Below are 9,349 nucleotides of genomic sequence, written 5' to 3' on the forward strand. Positions count from 1 at the left end.
AGATATTGTATGATCAATAAAGGATCTACCCCTTCCAGTGAAGGAAGCGAATGTTCAAGGCTGATCCACTTATGCTAGTTCAGGAATCTCTGGCCAGAGTAAATGAAATTAGAAAGGAGTTTCTAATTTGCATAGAACTACGCATAGTAAATGGTAAGCAAAGTGATTGAATTAGATAGGCTTGACACGAGATCCATACCTTATATTTAATCGGGACATTGTAGGGTAGAAGGAGTTTATTGTACGGTAACTATTCACTGAATAGGTTCTTGGTATTCTAAGCAGTGAATTCATATTATCCGGATAGTCGCGATATGCTGAGAAGTATCCCTCATGATGTAGAATAAATATGATTAATTAATTAATCATATTTAATAAATTAGAGAATTTATATAAATAATGATAAAATAGTTTTATTATTATTTATTTCTACTACCGGCTTAATATTGAACCTACAGGGTCACACCATAAAAAGAGAATGATTTAATGGTGGAGGAATTAATTAATAATGGCTAATAATTATTTATTTGTGAAATAAATAATTAATTGGCAAATTTAATAATTGATTAAATGAGATTTAATTGATTATAAATTAATTAAGAAAAGTTCTTAATATTATTAATTAAAGGATTTAATTTTTGGAAATTAAATCAAGAGAGAGAATTATTTCTAAAGTGTTTAGAAAAAGGATTAATGATTAAAAGGTGTTTTAATTATTAATGAGAATAATAAATGGGATAATAATAATAATATTTATGGGAAAATTTTAGCTGAAAATTTTGCCTATAAATACACTATTATAGACCCTAATTTTATTCCAACCCACATCAAACCCGAAAACCCAAAAAGTTTGGAAAACCCAATTCTCTCCACCTCCTTAACATCGTTTTCTTGGTGGATACCGGTGGAGTGCTTCACACTTGAGGAGCAACTGCTATGGATCTCTGATCGTTGTCTCCGAATTAATTTAAAAGGTTAGATTCGATCCCTCGAATTTTTATTCACGATTTATATGCTTTTATTTGGATTTTGTGTGTGTAAAACTGTTTTTCCACGCCCCGCTGCGTTTAAAAATCCAACAATGGTATCAGAGCATAGGTTGTATGCATATAGATCTGTGGTAAAAATTTCAGAATTTTATGTGCTTGTATGAATTAATTATGATTTTTACAAGTTATATTATGGATTAATTTTGTCTGATGAGAAATCATTTCTCAGAATAATTTTGAATGTTGATCTGGGTTCTACAAATGTTGTAGATCGTCTGGGTATTTTTTTCATATTTTATGATGTATAGATTTTTATTATGAATTTTTGAAGTTATTGTAATTAAATTCATAATTAAATAAAGATATATATATATATATATATATATATATATATGAATTGCATGTATATATATATGTTTGAATTGTCTGTGTAATCTGCTGTGTTTAATGGCATGGAAGAAGAGAAAAGGTACAGACAAAGAAACAGGTATGTCAGGCGGCGGCACAGGTTTCGAGAAAAGGCGGCTGCTGCAGGAAAAAGAAAAAAAAAATTGGGGTGTAACGCATTCCCAGAATGCGTTACACACCTGTGGCGCATTCACAAAATGCGTTAACCCTTTAATGGCTTAAAAGGGGTGTAACGCATCACCAGAATGCGTTACAGGGATTGTAACGCGTTCCTGAAATGCGTTACAGCCCTCTGTTGATTTTAAAATTGATTTTCTGGGAGTTTCGTAACTCCGTTTTGGGCGTGCAATATACCGTTGGATTCGTTTTTTCGAGACGGATCTAATGGTGTGATAAATTTTAGTTTATATAAAAGTTTTGAACTGTTTATATTTCCATGAAGTGTTTTAAAGTTGTTTTTGACTGTTTTAATTGCTTTTAAATGCTTCATGTGATACATAGAGATGTATAATGCTTAGACTAATGTGATAGATGATTGAACATGCCTACCTTGATGTTTATTCATGTTGATATATGTGATATATGCTTAGTTTATCATGCGATGATAGATTTAAGTGAACTTAAATGAACATAAGGCGTTCGTTAGACAACCTAGTATAGTGAAATTATTTCATAACCTTAATAATAATATTATGAATACCATCACGAGATTCTTGTGTTTATGAAACACATAATTGAATATGAATTTTCGATATGAGAGAAAGGATGATTCTGTCAACAACAGATTTCTATCTGTAAGAAAGGGTTATTAAGTGACGCCTCTTGACAATGCTCCACCCGATATGGGAATCATCTGATTATTGATTATTGATTTGAAATATTTAATTTAATAGGAAGAATTTCTTTATAATATGATTATGATTGTAACGTAATATAATCCCTCTAAAATTAAATAATATCAAGTAGTAATTGGCCAATGACACAACGGGCTTGTGTCGGTCATAGCCTTCCAACATGGTAGAAAGTAGTTCTTATTTTTGAATCATTGTCGTTTCGTGCCACAGCCGAGGGCTTTGATTTCGAAATAAGAAATACTTGTCTATTACATAGAGATATGTACATTGAATAAGAATCTAAAGGTCGTTACGTGCCACAGCCGTGGGCCTTTGGGGACTGATTCAATTGTACGGAATGTTGGGTTAGACTTGACTTAGAATATTGAGTTTGTCGTGCCACAGCCGTGACTCAATTATTCAAGAGGCTAAAGTTTGATTAGGGAATAACATTAGATGTAATTGACAAGAGTTGTCTGCCTATTGAACATTACATGGCATTTCGTGCCACAGCCGGGGTTGTGTGATGGAATGTAGGATCCCTATTCCCACTAGCAGTATGAATGCTTAATTTTTCACGTAGGGGGTTGAATAAATTAGATAAACTAGTGGGAGCCACTTATGAATAAAGACCCGATTCATATAGTGTTTTAAAATGAAATCGAATATTTGCTAAGTGTTGTTATGTGTTTATCATTTACAGATTTACAATATACATTATGTCTTCTGCACTATCACTAAGGAGCATACTAGATGCTCACAAATTGACTGGTCCTAATTATGCTGACTGGCTTCGAAACTTGAGAATTGTTCTCAGGATTGAGAGGCTGGAATACGTGATTGACTCACCTAAGCCTACTGAACCTGCTAGTGATGCACATAATGATGAACATGTTGTGTATCGTAAGTGGATAGATGATGCAAATATTGCTCAATGCATCATGCTAGCTTCCATGAACATTGAGCTACAGAAGCAACATGAGCATATGGATGCTCACACTATCCTCATGCATCTACAAGAGTTGTATGATGTGGCAGGGAGGACAGCTCGATATGAGATATCGAAGGAGCTGTTCGGTTGTAGGATGTCTGAGGGATCATCTGTGAATGACCATGTACTTAAGATGATCAATTTGATTGAACGTCTTGGATGACTTGGTTTTGCCATGGATGGGGAGCTGAGCCAAGACTTGGTCTTGCAATCGCTTCCGAGTTCGTTCTCGCAGTTTGTTGTGAACTTTCACATGAATAAATTGGATGTTAGCTTGCCTGAACTCCACAACATGTTGAAGACTGCGGAATCGAATTTTCCCCCTAAGAAGAGTTCTGTTCTTCTAATTGGTGAAGGTTCCAATCCTAAGAAAAGGAAGAGGAACTCTTCCAAGAAGAAGAAAGTAGGTGAGAAAATGCCGGTTCCACCAAAAGCTGAAGACCCCAAGAGCAAAGTTGTTTGCTTTCACTGTAACAAGGTGGGGCACTGGAAGAGGAACTGCAAGGTTTACCTTGCAGAATTGAAGAAGAAGAAGGGTAGTGAGACTACCGCTTCTGATTCAGGTATGTTCATGATAGAAATGAATATGTCATTAAATCAAATTTCTACTTGGGTATTAGATACCGCCTGTGGTTCTCAAATCTGCAATTTATTGCAGGGACCAAGGAGAAGTAGGACTCTTGAGGAAGAGGAGGTGATTCTACTGATGGAAATGGAGCAAGAGTTGCTGCTGAAGATGTAGAATCATTTTATTTACATAGGCCTACGGGCAAGACTATTGTTTGAAATAATTGTTATTTTGTTTCCTCGATTGTGAGGAATATTATTCCCATGTTAGACTTGGGTGGATTTTTCATTTATTATTGAGAATAATGAATGTTCTATTCTTAGAGATAATATTCTTTATGGACGTGGTACTTTAAATAATGGTCTGTATATATGTGACATGATTTACTTCAGATTGAACAAACTAATAAAAGAAAAGGGATGATGAAAATCTCACTTCATTGTGGCACTGCAGTCTCCATTTAGTAGACATGGAGAGAGGACTACAAATTTGCTAGGAATGGTACACACAGATGTATGTGGACCAATGTCTAAGCAAGCCATGGGTGGATTTTCATACTTCATTACTTTCATAGATGATAGATCTAGATTCGGATATGTGTTTGATGAAACACAAGTCTGAGGCCTTTAAAAAGTTCAAAGAATATAAGTATGAAGTGGAGAAACAACCAAACATAGTATTATAATTCTTCGATTAGATCGAGGTGGTGAATACTTTAATGGAGTGTTTCAAGATTATCTCAAAGTAAATGGTATAGTCTCCCAGTGGACTCCTCCAGATTAGTATCTGAAAGGAGAAATCGAACTTTGTTAGACGTAGTTCGGTCCATGATGAGCTATGCAAATCTTCCAGTATTCCTATGGGGTTATGCATTGGAAACCTCAGAATATTTACTGAATAAGGTGCCTTCCAAAATCTGTTCCTCAAACTTCGTATGAGAAATGGAAAGAAAGGAAACCGAGTCTTAAACACGTTAAGATTTGGGGATGTCCAGCTTATGTCAAGAAAGTTGACCCAGATAAGCTGGAATATCGATCCGTAAGATGTAATTTTGTGGGATATCCTAAAGAGACTTTAGGGTATTACTTTTACACCGATCATCGGGTGTTTGTCTCCAGACATGCTACCTTCTTGGAAAAGGAGTTTATCCTTGAAGGAAACAGTGGGAGCAAAATTGAACTTGATGAAGTTCAAGAAGCACAAACTACTACGAATCAAGTGGAAATACCTGTTCTGACTGAACAACCTTTTGTGGAACAGCCCATTCATAGATCATGGAGAGTGTCTCGTCAACCTGAGAGGTATTATGGCCTTGTCATTGAGATTGACAATGAGTTGTCGATCATTGATGATGACGACCCTGTGACCTATAATGAGGCTATGAGTAGTGTTGACTCAGAGAAGTGGAATAGTGCCATGAAATCCGGAAAGAAATCTATGTATACGGGATACAAAAGAATGATTAGAGCAGATGGCCAGGTGGAGACCTTTAAGGCCAGGCTTGTGGCAAAAGAATTCAAACAAAGGCAATGGATTGACTTTGATGAAACCTTTTACCTGTAGCCCTGTTAAAATCAGTTCGGATTTTGCTTGCGAATGCTGCTTACTACGACTATGAGATCTTGCAATTAGCCAGATGGTTTTCTTTCCAAGAGAAATGAAAACCTAGTGTGTAAGCTGCTGCGAACCATATGTGGTTTAAAGCAGGCTTCTCGAAAGATGGAACATTCGTTTTGATGAGACAATCAAAGAGTTTGATTTTATCAAAAACGAAGATGAACCATGCGTCTACAAAAGGGTTAGTGGGAGCGCGGTAACATTTCTTGTATTGTATTGAAATAGAGTTGACACACATAACAACATAGCAGACCCACTCACAAAGCTACTTTATGAAAGTCACTTTGATCGTCATAAAGACAAGATGGGTATTAGATACCAGAGTGATTGGCTTTAGTACAAGTGGGAGATTGAAAGGAATATGTCCTAAGTCCAATCATGTATTAGATTTAGGAATAACTTTTAAATTAATAAAGACTAGTTTTGTTTTTATTACGGGCTTTATCTATTTAAGTGTTTAAATAAGATATACCATAGTTTAGAGTAAAGCTTTTTATGGATTATGATGAGATCATAATAGTGAGACCTAAAAAGATGATAACTCTAAACTTAAATAGTTCCTAGTCATAGGATTACTAACTGGTAATTAATAATCCGCAAATATCGGTATATACTATGCTTGCTTCATTATGAAGGATGTCTGTTCTCATAGACATTTGTGTGGTGACACTATAGCTAGTATGTAGGTGCTTATTATGGAATAAGTTCACTGAACATGACTCGCACAGCTGAACAACTGATGGAGTTCACTCACGTGTCAGCAGTTGTTCACATAGTGATAGTTGTACAAGTATCCTTAGACTTGAGGTCATCATAGTCATCTTGTGTACACTGAACTATGCTTTGGTTTAGTTCTTAGTCTCCAGGGACAATTATTAGGGCTCTTCTGGGTATAGGAATTTTATACACGAAGATAGTGTATGATCAATAAAGGATCTACCCCTTCCAGTGAAGGAAGCGAATGTTCAAGGCTGATCCACTTATGCTAGTTCAGGAATCTCTGGCCAGAGTAAATGAAATTAGAAAGGAGTTTCTAATTTGCATAGAACTACGCATAGTAAATGGTAAGCAAAGTGATTGAATTAGATAGGCTTGACACGAGATCCATGCCTTGTATTTAATCGGGACATTGTAGGATAAAAGGAGTTTATTGTACGGTAACTATTCACTGAATAGGTTCTTGGTATTCTAAGCAGTGAATTCATATTATCCGGATAGTCGCGATATGCTGAGAAGTATCCCTCACGATGTAGAATAAATATGATTAATTAATTAATCATATTTAATAAATTAGAGAATTTATATAAATAATGATAAAATAGTTTTATTATTATTTATTTCTACTACCGGCTTAATATTGAACCTACAGGGTCACACCATAAAAAGAGAATGATTTAATGGTGGAGGAATTAATTAATAATGGCTAATAATTATTTATTTGTGAAATAAATAATTAATTGGCAAATTTAATAATTGATTAAATGAGATTTAATTGATTATAAATTAATTAAGAAAAGTTCTTAATATTATTAATTAAAGGATTTAATTTTTGGAAATTAAATCAAGAGAGAGAATTATTTCTAAAGTGTTTAGAAAAAGGATTAATGATTAAAAGGTGTTTTAATTATTAATGAGAATAATAAATGGGATAATAATAATAATATTTATGGGAAAATTTTAGCTGAAAATTTTGCCTATAAATACACTATTATAGACTCTAATTTTATTCCAACCCACATCAAACCCGAAAACCCAAAAAGTTTGGAAAACCCAATTCTCTCCACCTCCTTCCTCCTCCTTAACATCATTTTCTTGGTGGATACCGGTGAAGTGCTTCACACTTGAGGAGCAACTGCTATGGATCTCTGATCGTTGTCTCCGAATTAATTTAAAAGGTTAGATTCGATCCCTCGAATTTTTATTCACGATTTATATGCTTTTATTTGGATTTTGTATGTGTAAAAGTATTTTTCCATGCCCCCGCTGCGTTAAAAATCCAACAGTTGCAAGGGATGCAGTTAAACTTGTCACATAATGAGTATGGATCATTTGCATTTGCTTCATTGTATTTGCAAGCTCCTTCAGTTGGCTTGCTAACTGCCTTTTTACAAAGGTGAGTTAGGTGATTCACAGAGCCACATTTTTCACATTTCTTTCTTGGAGCATCTGCAACATAAACAAAATTGTTGCTTTTGTTTATCCCTATTTTTCCATTTCTATTTTTCTTTTTCTTTCTTGTATCTCCCGTTTTAGTTTCTTTAACAGGAGTCTTGGGACTTTGTTTGTTCATAAGCTTCTCTTCAGTTTTGGAATACTGAACTGATTCTTCAGTTTTCTTCTATTTATCCTCATCAGCAATTTCTTGCTTGATAGTCAATTCTTCTTCACTGAAGTTAATTTCACATGCTTTGAATATAGGTGCACTAACCTCTTTCAAAAAGGTTGGAGCATTTTCAGTTTTCTTTGCTTTCCCTTTGTCACCTACAGTCTTCTTTTTTTCATTCACGACATCATAGTGAAGGCCAATAGCAATGTTTGCACATGGCTTATTCTTCTCATGGTATTGTCCGACCAGTTCAGATGCATTTCTGAAATATTTCATCTTCACTTCATTCTTTTCCAGCTTCTCCCTTAGCACTGCTTCAATTTTATTTGCACACTTGAGCTTGTTCTTTAGATATGCATTTTCTTGTTTTAAAGCTTCAAGCTCCACCAACAAGAATTTAGTTTCTTGCTTCTCACTTTCATGCTTCTCATTTATCTTTGTTAATCTGCTAACTTCTTCATTAGCAGCAACCATGCTTGTGTGAATGTGAAATATTCCCGTGATCATCTTTTCAACAGTTTTCTTATATTGATTCACATTTAAATCAATGGTGGTAAGAGTTGGTGCTTGTGCTTTTGATGAGGATGATTTACCTTGCTCTAAAGCCATTAGAGCATAGTTTCCAACTTCCTCATCTTCATCATTATCTGAATCATCCCAACTCTTTTCCTCTGCAATGTAAGCTTTGCTTTGCTGCTTTTTCAGAAGAGCTTCATACTTTGCTTTCAGTTCAAGATAAGCTTTGTCTTTCTTTGCCTTCTTGAGTTTCCTACATTCTGTAGCAAAGTGGTCTAGTTCATCACAATTGAAGCATCTTATATTAGATCTGTCAACAGATCCAGTTTGTAGCCATTCTTACTATCAGAATTGTACTTTACTTTTTCTTTCCATCTGCTGTCTTTGTTGAAAGACTGTCCTTTACTCTTGTAGTATCTTGGCTTTTTTACTCTAATATTAGAGAATTTTCTAGCCAAATATGCCATTGATTGATCTAGCTCATCCAGTTCTTCAAGAGTGTAGAACTCATCTTTTTCCAATTCCAGAATGACTTTTTTCTGTGAATCATTTGTTCTTTGCTCACTTGTTGAGGCAACTGGAGTTTGAGATCTTGGTTCATCATTAGATGTTTGACTTTCATTTACAATTAAGGCACTTGAGCCATCCACAACATGTCCTTGACCAAATCTCAATGATTGCCTTTGAATCATCTCTAGTTCATACATTTTGAGAATTCCATATAGAACTTCCAATGTTATTCAGTTCAAGTCTCTCCCTTCCCTGATTGCTGAGATTTTCTATTCCAAATGATCAGGAAGAGTAAGCAAGAACTTCAGGTTCACTTCTTCAGCTTCATAATATTTATCATGAAGCTGCAAATCATTTATCAGCTTGTTAAATCTTTCAAACACATCAGTAATGCTTTTCTTTGGCTTTGCCATAAAACCTCATACTGTGAAATCAATATTCTTCTTTGGTTTGACCTAACTTCCTCAGTTCCCTCACAGAGTATCTCAATCTTTTCCCATATTTGCTTGGCAGCGTCACAGTTGATAATGTTGTTGTATATCACATTGTCAAGTGACTCAATCAATATTAATTGCTAGCTACTATCCAGGG

Source organism: Apium graveolens, chromosome 5 (assembly GCF_009905375.1).
Source record: "Apium graveolens cultivar Ventura chromosome 5, ASM990537v1, whole genome shotgun sequence".
Taxonomy (NCBI): Eukaryota; Viridiplantae; Streptophyta; class Magnoliopsida; order Apiales; family Apiaceae; genus Apium; species Apium graveolens.